General features: G+C 43.8%; 1 protein-coding gene across 1 annotated transcript in view; it reads right to left on the reverse strand.

Annotated features, from left to right (window-relative positions):
* The window catches only part of LOC137430246 (integrin alpha-8), a 155,180-nt gene extending 141,494 nt beyond the window's left edge, over nt 1-13,686 (reverse strand). The window contains exons 1-2 of the mRNA XM_068120960.2: nt 13,372-13,686; nt 13,054-13,136 (exon numbers count right to left, since the gene is read on the reverse strand). The gene's annotated coding sequence lies outside the window, so the exon portion shown is untranslated. The remainder of the gene's footprint in view (nt 1-13,053; nt 13,137-13,371) is intronic.
* Nucleotides 13,687-16,887: the final 3,201 nt, after the last annotated feature.

Here is a 16,887-nt window from a genome sequence, read left to right on the forward strand (position 1 = left end):
CCCTCCCCCTCCCCTCCCCCACCCCCCTCCACCCTCACCCCCTCCCCCTCCCCATCCCCCCTCCACCCTCACCCCCTCCCCCTCCCCCTCCCCCTCCACCCTCACCCCCTCCCCCTCCCCCCTCCACCCTCACCCCTCCCCCCTCCACTCCCCCTCCCCTCCACTCCCCCTCCCCTCCTCCTCCCCTCCACTCCCCCCTCTGCTCCCCCTCCCCCCTCCCCTCCCCCTCCCCTCCCCCCTCCCCTCCCCTCCCCCTCCCTCCTCTCCCTCCCTCCTCCCCCCTCATCCCCTCCCCCCTCATCCCCTCCCCCTCCCCCCTCCCCCCTCCCCCCTTCCCCTCCACTCCCCCCTCCCCTCCCCCTCCCCTCCACTCCCCCCTCTGCTCCCCCCTCCCCCTCCCCTCCCCCCTCCCCTCCCCCTCCCCCTCCCTCCTCTCCCTCCCCCCTCCCCCTCCCCCCTCATCCCCTCCCCCCTCCCCCTCATCCCCTCCCCCCCTCCCCCCCTCCCTCCCTCCCCCTCCCCCTCCCCCCTTCCCCTCCCCCGTCCCTCCTCTCCCTCCCTCCTCCTCCCCCCTCCCTCCCTCCCCATCCCCCCTCCCCCCTCCCTGCCTTCCCTCCCTCCCTCCCTCCCCCTCCCCCCTCCCTCCCTCCCCCTCCCCCTCCCCCCTCCCCCCTTCCCCTCCACTCCCCCCTCACCTCCCCCTCCACTCCCCCCTCCCCCCTCCCCTCCCCTCTCCCCCCTCCCTCCTCTCCTCCCCTCCCCCGCCCGGCAATGCCGAGCACTTCCCATGGCCAGCTGTACGTGGGCTGCTCGAGGGTTGGAAAACCAAGCAATCTTTATGTCTTGGCACCAAGTAAGAAAACCAGAAATGTTGTACACCAAGAGGTTTTGAGAAATTGAAAATTGACAAAACGTCATGTAGGAAATGTACTGTGATATTGCTCTAAAATATACATGTTCTTTTCATCATATATTTGTATTATTCTTATTGAACCCGGGCGAAGCACACACACACACACACACACACACACACACACACACACACACAGTTTTTATATTTCTGCTAGCATTTTCATTATTAACTTAGAAAGGCTGTTCCTCCAAAATGGACTACAACAGCACACTCATTGAAGAGTTTGGAATTAAACAATATTATCAATTAAATTATTTATTTTTAATACACTGCATTCACATCCAAGACAACTTCCTTAATGCCTCCAGTGCTTGTATGCTCTAGGATGCAACCTCTATTTTTGCACAGTGTAAGAACATAGTAGCAGGTCGTTGCTTAACATCCTCTCGGTTAACATTGTTTCGTTATTAAGTCGCTGATCTATTAGAGAACAGACTCGTTTAAAGTCGTTCACCGTTCTGTTATAAAGTCGTTTTACCTGTGATTTAGTCCCAAACTAATGGTTATCCTCGTTTCAATAAAGCTACAGTATAAACCATGCCGTAAATACCATTGTATTAGCCTTAGCCATACCGTACATACTGGTGTATAAGCCCACCCAGAGTACTTACAGTGTTGGCCTTATATACGTATACCGAGCTGTGCATCGATAACATCGGTGGGTCCTGAGCTTCAGTTACTCAGGGGTGAATGGGGTGTGTGGGAGGAAGTTGTGGCATGAATGTGTCAATGACTTGAAAGGATTTAAAGATGTTGTCCCTGCTATGAAGAAAGTAATTCTCTGCTTGGCGAATAAAGCGGGTTTTGATGAGGCGAAAGAAGCCGCCGTTGCACAACTTCTGCAATCACACGGAGAAAAGCTAACCAATGAATATCTGAAGCAACTAGAGATGATGAGAAAAAAAGCAACTTGAGATGATGATATTCATGACATTCAATTGTTTGTTTAAAATTATTTAAAACGTGTTTATGTAAATGTAAATAATGTCTTGTCCGACGACAACATTCTCCCTGGAGCCTAACCCTCCTCTTCTCCTTCCCCCTATTTAGATTAATTCTTATGGGGAAATTGGATTCTCTTTTAAGTCGTTTCAGTTAAAGTCGCACTTTTCAAGAATGTAACTACAACGTTAAACGAGGACTGACTGTATTTAAATCTAATTGAAATATATACAGATTCATCCCAAACCTGCAATAGCTCAGAGTTCAGAACACAGTTTGAGACTATCTACATATTACGTTTCAAAAATGATGGAGATTTTGAAACCGTCTCCTCCAAATACCCTGTGCATTCCCTTTCGCAACTCGGACCCCCGAGTTATCCTTTCGTTTTCCTTTTGTCCCTATCCTCCATTTATTTTCCCAAATATATTTCCTCAACTGCATTCGCTGTGCCACCTGGTATTTTTGTACATCATATGTCGGGATTCTGATATCTTCGGATAAAAAACAAGTGTTTCAGACAGACAGCTTGTTATCATGTGCTCCTTAAGCACTGAGGTTAAATGGCGCAAGGATGAATGAGCAGAAACACACTATGCTTTGTATGGTCATTCAGTTCGGGAATGCAGTGTGAATGAAAAAAAAATTTGTGCATGCTTGTACGTTATGTGAAATTCTTAGGTCACAGGTCCTATTTGTACATCACCATTTGAATTTTTGAATAATGAATGTATTGTGAGCTACAAAGAACTAATGGTTATGAAAACCACAAAGGTAGTTCACTCAGGCACAATGGCTGGGACTGCAAGCACCCATTGCACTGCACCCCTGATATTAACTTAGCCCGGGGAATTCTTCAACAGAAACCTGCAGCTCTGTTATGCACAGACTCATCTTATCTCACATTCAGTTATCAGTCCCTTGGTACTCTGAATCCTGTGGTGAGGCATTTGGCTTGGAACAACTTGCCTTCTCTTCCTGCAAGGCAAATCCAACGGAAGGCAATCTCAGATCATTCCACAAAGCCCACATGAACTGTGTGTCCACTCTCATGAGAGGCAAAAACAACATCTGTCCAACCTCAAGATTGAACTTTCAGACTTGTCTCGCTCCTATAAAACCTGATGGTGCCTTGTAGAGTTTGTCTCTGGGGGATGCTCCCCCTCTATCCTTTCCCTCACTTCAAATGGCACCAGAGCTGACTCCGCTCATGAGAAGGCTGAACATACCTCAATTCTGTGTTTGCTTCCAAATATTGTGTCCCAAACCCCTCACTCTCTGTAACCACGCTACCCAGTCAAACCCAACTGCTCCCAGAAATTGTCTTTTCCACCTGAAAGGTGGAAAAGTTTCTCGTAATCCTCAACTCTGATTCTGCAACGGGAGCAGATGACAGCAGCTCAAATGTACTAAAAACCTGCTCTGCTGCTCCTGCACATCTTCTCTCTGCCCTTTTTGCACTATCATTTGCCCTCGGTGATCTTCCATCTGCCTGGAAATCAGCCAACATCACCAGATTGCATAAACAAGGTGCAAAAACTGATCACTTAAAAAGATATATTGGCTTACTTCCAATCATCAGCAAGATCATGGAATCCATCATCGGACTTGACACAGATCCTTCCTTTTCTCCAATGACCTCATCTCAGATCATCAATTCGGATTCAGACCAGGTCACTCCACATTAGACATGCTGCTTCTACTCCGTCAACTATGGATGAGGCCTCCATGTCAGATATCAGATAAGGGCCCTCTTTCTGGATATACAGTGCCTTCAAAAAGTATTCACACCCCTTGACTTTTTCATATTTTGTTGTGTTACAGCCTGAATTAAAAATGGATGAAATTGTGTTTTTTTGTCACTGTTATGCACATAATACCCCATAATGTCAACGTGGTATTTATTTTTTAGACATTTTTACAAGATAATTAAAAATGAAAAGCTGAAATACCTGTATCTTGAGTCAATAACCCCTTTGCTATGACACTCCAAATTGAGCTCAGGTGCATCCAATTTTCTTTGATCATCCTTGAGATGTCTCTACAACTTGATTGGATTCTACCAGTGGCCAATACAATTGATTGGACATGATTTAGAAGAAAAAAAACACCTTTATACTCGTATATATGATGTCCAAAGTTGACAGAGCATGTCAGAGCAGAAACTCTACCATGAAGTCCAAGGAACTGTCCGTAGAACTGCGAGATAGAATTGTGAGGAGGCATAAATCTGGGGAGGGTAGAAAATAATTTCTGGTGATGAAAGTTCCCAAGAGCACAGTGAGCTCCATCATTAGGAAATGGAAAGAATATGGAACTACACAGACTCTTCCCAGAGCTGGCTGGCCGATCAAACCGAGCATGCAGGCAAGAAGGACCTTGGTCAGAGAGGTGAGCAAGAACCCAATGACCACTCTGACAGAACTACAGAGTTCATTGGCTGAGATGGGAGAACCTGCCAGAAGGACAACAATTTCTGCAAGCACTTCACAAATCTAGGCTTCATGGGAAAGTGGTCAGACGGAAGCCACTCCTGAGAAAAGACACATGACAGCACACCTGGAGATTGTAGAGAGGCATATGAAAGACTCAGAGCATGAGGCAAAACATTCTGTGGTTTGATGAGATGAAAATTGAACTCTTTGGCCTGAATGTGAAGCGCTATGACTGGCAGAAACCGAGCACAGCTCATCACCCGTCTAACACCATCCCTACCATGAAGCATGGTGGCAGCAGCATCATGTTATGGGGATGTTTTTCAGTGACAGTGGCTGGGAGACTTGTGAGAATGGAGGGAGCAATTAATGGAGCCAAATACAGGCAAATCCTTGAGGAGAACCTGTTCCAGCCAAAGCAAAACTGGAATAGCTTCAGTACAAGAACATGAAAGTCCTTGAGTGGTTCAGCCAAAGCCCAGACTTGAATCCCATTGATATTCTGTGGAAGGACATGAAGATTGCTGTTCACCCATGCTCTACATCCAACTTTACAGAGCTTGAGAAAATTTGCAAAGAAGAATGGGATAATCTCCACAAATCCAGATGTGCAAAGCTGATACAGACATACCCAAGAAAACTCCAAGCTGTAATCGCAGCCAAAGCCACTTCTACAAAGTATTGAATCAGGGAGTTGAATACTTCTGTAAATTAGATATTTCTGTATTTCATTTTAAATTATTTTGTATAAATTGCTAAAAAAAAAAAATGCCACTTTAACATTATGGGATATTATGTTTATATCAGCGACAAATAATCTCAGTTTAATCAATTTTAAATTGAAGCTGTAACACAAGAAATTGTGAAAAAGTCAAGGGGTGTGAATACTTTCTGAAGGCACTGTAGCTCGAGCTTTCAATACAGTCTGGCATCTGGCCTTGCTCTCAAAACTCTCTGCCCATCGCATCCAAGGCCAACTCTACTCCTGGGTAATTGACTTCCTCTATTCTCGTAACCAACATGTGGCTCTCAACAGAATCATTTCATCTCCTCTCCCTGTAAAGAGAGTGCCCAAAGGCAATGTTCTAATATGGGGATGGATCCTATATGAAAAATATATGAAGATGACGGATGGGGATCCTATACCTAATCTTCATCAACAATCTCTCTGACTCTCTAGGAAATCCTCTTTTTCTATTTGATGGCTCCACCTTTTGTCATGGCATCCCTCATCCATCAGATAGACAGGCTGCAGCCTCTTTCTTGCAGACTTCCTCTAAGGTCGTAGTCAACGCGTTCCCTGAATAGAATTCTCTGATGTCCCCTTCCTGTCCAGGCTGACGTTCCTCAAGGCAGTGTACTGGGCCCTGTGGTTCTTCTGGTCTTCATTAATGATCTCTCCAACTCTCTGGAAAATCCACTCTATCTTTTGGCTGATGACTCCACCCTCTGCCGCTCCATATCTCAACCCTCAGATCGACAGGCAGCAGCCTCTTCACACCTTGATAAAAATCACAAGCTGTTAAAACACTTGGAATATGTCTTTCAATTGCGACAAATCTCTATCTCTATCTCTATCTCTATCTCCAAAACCAGCCGCTGACTTGGCACGTTCTGTCATGCAAAGTCCTTCCTTGGCACACCTAAACTGTTATCCACCTACAAGGCCTTCATATGCAGTTTGATGGAATACTGCTCTCCACTCTAGACTAGCACCACTGCCTCATACCTTGCTCAGCTTGATGCTAGGGAAACCAGAGGTTTCAAGATCATTGGAATCTCTGGCAATGAAGCTGAGTCTATAGGCATATCACTTGGCCATTGCAGACAGTTTGGATGTCTCCCTGTCTTCTACCGCCTTCCTTCTTGTCTTGCTTCAATCGATTCTCTTCAATCTCATTCTCCCCCACCAGATCTTCAAAACTGCTGTTCATCACCATCTCTGATCATGCCCAATCCAAAACCATGATGTTTTCCACCCTGTTAAGGCACTCTCCCTCCAATCCCTCCGCTTTCCCCCCTCCCCCCCCCTCCCGGGCACAAATCTCCAGTTTGAGAGTTTGCTTGTGCATCCATCTTGTCCACCCCCTGAATTTTCCCCTATCCCTCATTTGTACCCACATCCCTTGTTTATCTGCTCCATCTAGCTTATCCCTCGGCCCTGCTGTTGCCGTTTCCCTCTCTTTCGGCTGTTCCTTTTGATATTTTTGCATTCCAATCCATTCAATGCTCTTCCACGAGCTCTATACAAAAAAGCTTGACTTTGTATACAATTTTTTTTAAATCCTCCTGCATAAAATGAACCAGTATTTGGCAAAGAAATGTCATGTTTCTTCGAAATGTAAAGGAATTCAACCAATAGAAAAGGGAGAGCAGGATAACAGGCCAGAAGTAGTCTGCTTGTAGCCACTGTCCTAATAAAATTCGAGACATATCGTTTATTTAGTATCACTTGAAATGAAATTATGATATATTCTTGATTTGAGAAATTAAAAAGAAAAAGAATACTTGGAGCAAAGTTCAGTACGAAGTGGCTCAGGCTTCCTGAGATTTGTAGCCGTTTCTAAAATGAATGACTCAAACTGGCACAGCAAACATTGTGTCGCACAAAAGGAAGGACCATTTTTGGTGCACAACCGGGCAGGGGTGCTCATAAACAACACAGGTGTAGCCAAAGAAGGCTGTTCACATGAAATTTTGAATGACCCACAAATTAGTTTACATTGGCGAGGCTGCTGCGCAGGACAACAACCACACTCCAAGAGAGCAAGTAGTGCGACCAGGTGTCAAGGAGCTTCCAAGAAGACCACACCCTTTGCTACCTGCAGTACAGGCAGCAATTTGCAATTTGTTCAGAGCTGGCCAAAACTAGTCTATTCTTCCAGGGTGATAGTTTATAGCCCGGTCGAGATTGGAACCCGGGCTAGACAGCTCAGAGCTGGGAGCACGCATACCTCTAGTCTAGGCTATCCCTCCAGTCCATACTCATAACAGAAACAAAATATCACACGGCAATACAAGTACAAAACGGGCACAATTTGGCAAATTAGAATGAAGGCCTATACCTAATGCAGAAAGCTTTCCCATGCAATTTAAAGTAAATGTATTCAATTATTATGGGGAAGGAAGTCAGGAATGACGATGGGGGTGGGGAGGCTCATAGTAAAGCCAGACTTGATGTAAGCCACATGTATGCTGACTCAACATGAACCCACGCCCTTTGTGTCTTTAAAATAAAATAAAAAACACAAGGACTTTCTGGCAAATTCTCACTCGGAGGCATGTTTGTACTCCGGGAGCAACGTCATGCTGACCAAAAATAGTTTATTCAGCAATGGCCATCAGGAGCATTACAGACATTCCAGTAAAAGAGGAACCTTGTGCATATTTTGACCCTTGACCTATGCTCCTCTGATAGGGGAGCTTTCACATTCCTTTTCTTACAACAGAAGATATCAATGTGGTTCTAAATGTGGAATTAGTTCTGTCTTATTGCAGAGCAGCTGCTAAGCCTCGACTTAAAACATTCAGCAGAAAATGTGCGGTTGTTGTTGTGCTTTGTTTAGTTTAACCGAGTGGTGAGAGATTTACGAAAGAGGGGAAAAAAATCCACAATTTTACAGCAACCAAGGATTGGGGGTCAGTGGAGGAAGAGGCAACTACATCATCAGATAAACCATGCCCAGTAATGATTCAGCCAGCACACCAAACTCATACATCACACCTGAATGCAATCAAATATGCATTTGCTGAATACATTTCCCAAAGGTTTTTTTTTTTTTTTTTGTATGCAGAATCGAGGCTCGTGAAAGAGCTAACATTTATTTCACAAACAAATCAACCAGACAAACAAAACATACAAAAAGAGGGAGCGGTAGACAAGATGGGGAGAGAAGGGGAAGCACACAAATATAACATTTGAGACCAGGGTGATGTGTGGGAGGGAGAGGGCTTGGGGGGAGGAGGCATGGGAAGGGGGGGGGGTGGGGGAAATATAAAACACAAGGACACCAAGGACTTCCAGTACAGAAGTTGGTATTTCAAAAAAGTGAATTTGGGGTGAAATTAGCGAGGGTAGAAAAGATCAAGGTTTTGGATGGGGGAAGATAAGACATGGTGGTGAACAGCCGTTTTAAAGACCTGGAGGGAGGAGTGGGATTGAAGAGAGTGAGGGAGTTTGTTCCAGAGGCGGGAGAAAAGAGGAATGAAGGAGTGAAGGTGAGCAGAGAGTCTTGATTTTGGCAGTTTAACCATAAGAGGGTTGCAGACAGATCTTGTGCGACCTGTAGGAATATTTGGGGGACAGAGCCCAGAGAGAGCTGGGGGGGGGGGGCAAGGCCAGAGAGGAGTCGGTAGAAGACGGAAAGACCACCAACCTGCCTGCGTTGAGTGAGTGAGAGGCCCTTGGAGTTAGCTTCATCGCGGGAGATTCCAATGATTCTGAACGCTTTGGTTTCAACAGCGTGAAGTCGAGCCAAGTGTGAGGCAGGAGCACCAGCCCAGAGGGGAGAGCAGTATTCCATTGAGCTGCGGATGAAAGCCTTGTATGTGGTGAGGAGCTCAGATGTGCCAAGGAAGGACCGCACGACGGAGGATGCCCACTCGGCGACTGGCTTTGGGGGCCAGATTTGAAATGTGGTTTTCCCAGGAAAGATCATGGCAGATAGTGAGACCCAAAAGCTTGAGTGACAGAACTTCTTGGAGAGGATTATTCAGAAAGTGGATGGGAGGGTTGTCCAGTCGGTCTTTTCGGAGAGACATCGTAAGAGTGTGAGATTTGTCAGGATTGAAAGAGTGTTTGCGATGAGGCCAGAAGCACAGCAAGACTTTTTCATTCATCAAACTTAGTTAATTAATCCAACATATTTTCACAAGTTATGCAACCTTTCCCGTTTCTCCTCTGCCCCTCATGGCTTCTCTGACCATGTTAGTCTTCTCAAAACTTATCTCTCTGGCTGTTGTGAGGGAGTAAACTCAGCACCGCAGAATATGGCAGTCCATACACACCAGCGAGCAAGAACTGCAATCACTCCTCTCGGAAAAAGATTGGGCGACCATCGCCACAGCATCTGATATTTATTCCGCTTGCAAATAGTTACACAAATCGTTCTCTGTTGCGTGCACTGCTTTATCCCACAAGTCTGCGGCTATCCCATCTGTCCTCTCAGCCATGGTAAACTGAATCATTTGAGGAGTCTGTTGGCATCAAGAAGCATGTTTTCTCGACATGGAAGGCTAAACCAACTGAGGGGAACCTTCGGTCACTTCGTAATGGCACGCAACAAATGTGTGTCCATCCTCAGGCACATTTGTCTCTTCGGTACAGGCAGAAAATATCTTGCAAATCTCAAGACTGAGCTTTGCAAGTCTCCAACCACTCTCCTTCATAGTCCTAGGGGCACCTTGTCCAGTATATATCTGGTGTGTAATTCCCCTCCATCCTCCCTTTCCTTTCAAACAGCATTGCTGCAGACTCTGCTCAGGATAAGGTAAAATATCTCATCTCGGTGTTTCCTTCCAAACGTATCTACTGGACATTGTGTCCTTCTCATGCGAGAAGAGAGGGAAAGTTCTGTCCAGCTTTGAAACCTGATTCAGTAATGAATCCAGATGGCATCGGTGCCCATTTTCTGAAATCGTGACGTCCGAGTCTTGCATGTTCTCTATTTGTGCTCTTCAGTCTGTCCTCCTTTGTTGCCTTCCATCTGCTTGGAAGTCAGAAAGCATCACTCCTATCCACAAGAAAGGTGCAAAGCACATCCTATCAACTACAGTCAAAAAGCTTACTTTCCATATTAAGGAAAATCATGGAATCCATCATTGCTGATGATGTCAACTTTTCAACTTTTCCCACAGCCTTATATCTCTGACCATCAGTCATGATGGTGTCCTGGTCACTCAACTCTGGATATGCTGCTATTTCTCTCTCAGCAATGTTCACAGGCTTTGAGTCTCAATCAATACATCAGTATTGTATCTCTGGACATATTATGGGCTGGGTTGCCCCATTAACCGTCCTGGATTACGTGGAAGCTAGAGCTCTCAACATTAGGGTTGAGATGCACAAGGCTTTGTGCTCGCACATCACGCAGACAGGTCAGTGGACCCTGTTTATCAACACCTCTCCCACGGTCTAGCGCCCTTTCTGGCCTCTATCACAGGATGCATGTGTTCTTCCAGTATCCCCTCCTGGTTAAACTCCCCAAATGCAGGTTTAACTCACACCTAAACTATTTTGCTTTAAATTGCCCCCATTTATGGAATGGCCTTCTAGAGGCAATTCAATCCTACTCTTCCCTTCAGAGTTACATGCATTGCATCAACCCCACCCCTATATGCAGTCTTTTCTATCCCCATTAACCCTGCCGAACCCAATCCTCTTATTCGCAGCTTATTGTGTGTGATTCCTCACCTTCTCTCTCTCTCCTGTTGTCCTGGGTTTTTTTTTTTCTTGGGATTTTTCCTGCCACAAAGCCTACAATGCCACTCGAGGTGGGGGCTACGCAAAGAAAATAAAAGTACAGATATTAAACAGAAAGGAGGAATCCATTGACATTCCTCTTGAATTGAGGTAGGTTGGGGTAGAGGGGAAAGCAAGATGCAGGTATACTGTTCATTCATTCCCTTCATAGTTTTGTCCACCTGTGGTCATACTGTCCCACTGCCAGTTGCTATTTTACGCTCTCACACCTCACTCTTTGATGAGCCTCGAATTTCTATGCAAAAAATAAACAGAAAACATTTGTGAAAACTAGGAGAAGAAAATGGTATTAAAATCATGTTTATTCGGCCGCAGCCGAGCGAAGCGATACCGAGGCCATTTATTCCTCATACGTGAAACACCCTGTAACCCATGCCTACAGAAAACAGACATTTTGGAATTGTGGCCGCATTTTCAAAAACAATCATATAACTTTGCTTTTTTTAAATCTCCATGAGTAGGTGCTCCCATGTTTAAAGTTTTGTGTCAATCGCTCAAGGGGTTTCAGAGAAAAAGAATTTAAAAGGGAACAAGATATTCCGCTCACAAGGTTCAGACATATATGGTGGCGGCCATCTTGGATTTTGACGTGGCAACCCAATTTTCAATAGCGTTCTTCCTTATGCCTAGATACAGTCGCGCACTAGATTAGAAGTTAGTAGTTCGTTTATTTTTCAAGATATTTCGCTCACAAGGTTCAGACATACATGGCGGCGGCCATCTTGGATTTTGACGTGGCGACCCAATTTTCAAAAGCCTTCTCCCTTATGCGTAGATACACCCACACACCAGATTAGAAGTTAGTAGTTCGTTTATGTTTCAAGATATTTCGCTCACAAGGTTCACACATATATATGGTGGCGGCCATCTTGGATTTTGACGTGGCTACCCAATTTTCAACAGGGTTCTACCTTATGCCTCGATACACCCACACACCAGATTATAAGTTAGTAGTTCATTTATTTTTCAAGATATTCCGCTCACAAGGTTCAGACATTTACTTTTCAAGATATCGCACTCACAAGGTTTAGATATGGTGACAGCCATCTTGGATTTTGACGTGGCGACCTAATTTTCAATAGGGTTCTTCCATATGCCGAGTTGCACCCACACACCAAATTAGAATTCGGTCCTTCGCTTACTTTTATAAAGATATTGCAGTGCACGTACGCACGGACGGACGGAAGCACGTACGGACGCACACACGGACGGACGGAAGCGCACGGACGCACGGACGGAGGGCAAAACCATAGTCCCCCTTTCGCTCCGCGGTGCGACGGTGGACAATAAAGGTGAAAACGTGAGGGGGCAATAAAGAAAGTGAGAGTCTCGGGCGGCATTCCACAACATTGTCAAGGATGGTTGTGAACGCTGATTATTATCAGTTATTCCATCCGGGGTAAAGAAACTTCATAAAAACATGATAGATTTCTAGTGTGGTTAAAAACACGCACACAACCATAATCTGGGCAGTCACATCACTGCATGCAGGCATCCGTCTATCAATAATTGGAAGTCAGTGGTAGGTGTGTTCCACTCCCAATGGGCTGGTAGAGAGCTCGCCAAGTGGCTCAAGTACTCAAGCAAGCACTCCAACCAAACGGTTGATAAGGAACGGCTTTCTTGGCAAGCAATAGCAAGCTGATTGGTAACATAACATACCCCATATTAACCCTCCAGCAATAATCCTAAACCAATGTAGTGTGAGCCAGGTAACCATACACCCTTGTGAACACCAATTAATGGGTACGCACGGATTTTGGAATTTGGTGAAATACTGTATCAGTTCAAATGTATAGACTTTTTTTTTTGTTGTATACAAGATCGAGGCTCGTGTAAGAGCTAACATCAATCACAAAAAAAAAAAAACGGATACACAAAACATACAAAAAAGGGAGAGGGAGACAAGATGGGGAGAGAGAGGGAAGCATACAAGTACAACAGCAGAGAACATGGACATCGGGAGATCTGTGGGAGGGAGAGGGCTTGGGAGATTCTTTTTTACTGCATGGATCGGTGAGAGCTAAATTGAGAAAAGCAAGTGCCAGGCTCATAAAATGGCAAGGGGAGAATGATGACAGAGGTTATTTAGGATGTGGCTGGGAAGGAGTGCAGGAGGAGTGGGAAGAGAAAGGAAAAAAAGTTTTGAAGGAGATTGGGAGATGTTCAAGAAAGTGAAAGAGGTATGGAGGGATAAGCATATATGGAGGCTCCACAATTCCGTCTTAGTCCGCAATAGATAACCTGTAATATCTCAAACCGTCACCGCGAACGGACCACACCTTTACAGCCTTCTCCATTTAGACCACATAGGAAGACCACACCATCCTTGGCCTTGGGCGCGCCCACCAGCAGTCCCTCGGTCCTGCATGACACAACGAACACGGAGATTTGATCACTCCTCATGAGCACTCGAAGTACGTAATATATCGACAAAACCACATTGTTACAGTGTGTACTGATATTTAAACGTATCGAGGATATGACGAGATCACGAATAGCGCGGGAGATCCAGAAGGCTGAAAGTGAGATGCGGACATGCATGTATGTACAGACACCCGAGGGACCCGAGCTGGCATCACAATCGGGGATGAACTGACCGCTGTGTGCTGGACCCGTAGAAATCGAGGGAGTAACCGAAGTACGAGCCATGGGGTCCGGAGAGGCTGCGAGGTGTCGGGTGCAGATTAAATAGACTTCCCGGGGTGGCGAGCAGCGCGAACAGGGCAGCGGGGTGCAACAGGGGCATCCCGGGGTCTCTGCCTTTGGGTTGACGCGGTAATGTCCAGGGATCGATGGAAGACGACCGCCCGGCTATGATGGAACTCCAGAGGAGTAACAGAGAGGAGAGAGGAAAATGGGGGATTGGGAGCGCAGGAAGAGAGAGAGCGGATAACTTGGGATCACGGCTGGGTGGGTCATACTCGGTGCCTCCCCTAACGCGAACGTTTTCATTCATTTTTACTCACTCATTCATTCACCCATGTGGGTGCTCACCCACACACGCATTCACCCAATAACTTTTCGAAGCAAACTATGCACGAACACTCAACACATTTTCAAATACACAAACTCACACAATAACTCACTCAGTTAACATATTTACTAATGTACAAGCTTACACACCAATCACACTATAATTCACGGCATTAACATATTTACTAATGTACAAGCTTACACACCAAGTCACACTATAATTACTGTATTAACATATTCACTAATGCACAAACTTACACACCAATCACACTATAATTAATAATAATAATAATAACAATACATTTATTTTATATAGCGCTTTTCAAGAAGCCCAAAGACGCTTTGACAGAGTACAAAAAACAAGTGCAAAAAGACAAAAATCAATCGATAATTAATCAAAGCAAAAGGAAGGAGAAGGAGAAGAGATAGTCAGGGGTTAAATGCTGCGGGTTAAATGTTGAATGCAGTGTTGAACAGGTGGACCTTGAGTGATGTTTTGAATGTGGTGAGTGAGGAGGAGTCTCTGATGGTGTGAGGTAGTGAGTTCCAGAGGGTGGGAGCAGCGATGGAGAAGGCCCTGTCCCCCCAGGATCTGAATTTGGTCCGGATGGGGGGGGGAGGGGGGGGTCAGGAGGCTGGTACCAGCAGAGCGGAGGTTGCGGGTGGGAGTGTGTCTGGAGAGGAGGTCAGCCAGGTAGGATGGGGCCAGGTTATGGAGGGCTTTGTAGGTCAAGAGGAGGATTTTGTACTGGATTCTGTGGGGGATGGGGAGCCAGTGAAGCTTGTAAAGGACGGGGGTGATGTGGTCACGGGTCCGGGAATAGGTGAGTAGACGGGCATTCACGGCATTAACATATTTACTAATGTACAAGCTTACACACCAAGTCACACTATAATTACTGTATTAACCTATTTACTAATGTACAAACTTACACACCAATCACACTATAATTCACGGCATTAACTTATTTACTAATGTACAAGCTTACACACCGTCACACTATAATTACTGTATTAACATATTTACTAATGTACAAGCTTACACACCAAGTCACACTATAATTACTGTATTAACATATTTACTAATACACAATCTTACACACCGAATCACATTATAATTCATGGCATTAACATATTTATTAATGCACAAACTTACATACCGAATCACATTATAATTCACGGCATTAACATATTTATTAATGCACAAGCTTACACACCAATCACACTATAACTCACGGCATTAACATATTTACTAATGTACAAGCTTACACACCAAGTCACACTATAATTACTGTATTAACATATTCACTAAAGCACAAACTTACACACCAATCACACTATAATTCACGGCATTTACATATTCACTAATGCACAAACTTACACACCGAATCACATTATAATTCACGGCATTAACAATTTATTACTACACAAGCTTACACACCAATCACACTATAATTCACGGCATTAACATATTTACTAATGCACAAGCTTACACACCAATCACACTATAATTCACGGCATTAACATATTTACGAATGTACAAGCATACACACCAAGTCACACTATAATTACTGTATTAACATATTCACTAATGCACAAACTTACACACCGAATCACACTATAATTCACGGCATTAACATATTCACTAATGCACAAACTTACACACCGTATCACATTATAATTCACGGCATTAACATATTTATTACTACACAAGCTTACACACCAATCACACTATAATTCACGGCATTAACATATTTACTAATGTACAAGCTTACACACCAAGTCACACTATAATTACTGTATTAACCAATTTACTAATGTACAAACTTACACACCAATCACACTGTAATTCACGGCATTAACTTATTTACTAATGTACAAGCTTACACACCGTCACACTATAATTACTGTATTAACATATTTACTAATGTACAAGCTTTCACACCAAGTCACACTATAATTACTGTATTAACATATTTACTAATGTACAAGCTTTCACACCAAGTCACACTATAATTACTGTATTAACATATTTACTAATGTACAAGCTTTCACACCAAGTCACACTATAATTACTGTATTAACATATTTACTAATACACAATCTTACACACCGAATCACATTATAATTCACGGCATTAACATATTTATTAATGCACAAACTTACACACCAATCACACTATAACTCACGGCATTAACATATTTACTAATGTACAAGCTTTCACACCAAGTCACACTATAATTACTGTATTAACATATTTACTAATACACAATCTTACACACCGAATCACATTATAATTCACGGCATTAACATATTTATTAATGCACAAACTTACACACCAATCACACTATAACTCACGGCATTAACATATTTACTAATGCACAAGCTTACACACCAAGTCACACTATAATTACTGTATTAACATATTTATTAATGCACAAACTTACATACCGAATCACATTATAATTCACGGCATTAACATATTTATTAATGCACAAACTTACACACCAATCACACTATAACTCACGGCATTAACATATTTACTAATGTACAAGCTTACACACCAAGTCACACTATAATTACTGTATTAACATATTCACTAAAGCACAAACTTACACACCAATCACACTATAATTCACGGCATTTACATATTCACTAATGCACAAACTTACACACCGAATCACATTATAATTCACGGCATTAACAATTTATTACTACACAAGCTTACACACCAATCACACTATAATTCACGGCATTAACATATTTACTAATGCACAAGCTTACACACCAATCACACTATAATTCACGGCATTAACATATTTACGAATGTACAAGCATACACACCAAGTCACACTATAATTACTGTATTAACATATTCACTACTGCACAAACTTACACACCGAATCACACTATAATTCACGGCATTAACATATTCACTAATGCACAAACTTACACACCGTATCACATTATAATTCACGGCATTAACATATTTATTACTACACAAGCTTACACACCAATCACACTATAATTCACGGCATTAACATATTTACTAATGTACAAGCTTACACACCAAGTCACACTATAATTACTGTATTAACATATTCACTAATGCACAAACTTACACACCGAATCACATTATA

This window comes from Myxine glutinosa, chromosome 6 (genome assembly GCF_964187855.1).
Source record: "Myxine glutinosa chromosome 6, kmMyxGlut1.1, whole genome shotgun sequence".
Taxonomy (NCBI): domain Eukaryota; kingdom Metazoa; phylum Chordata; class Myxini; order Myxiniformes; family Myxinidae; genus Myxine; species Myxine glutinosa.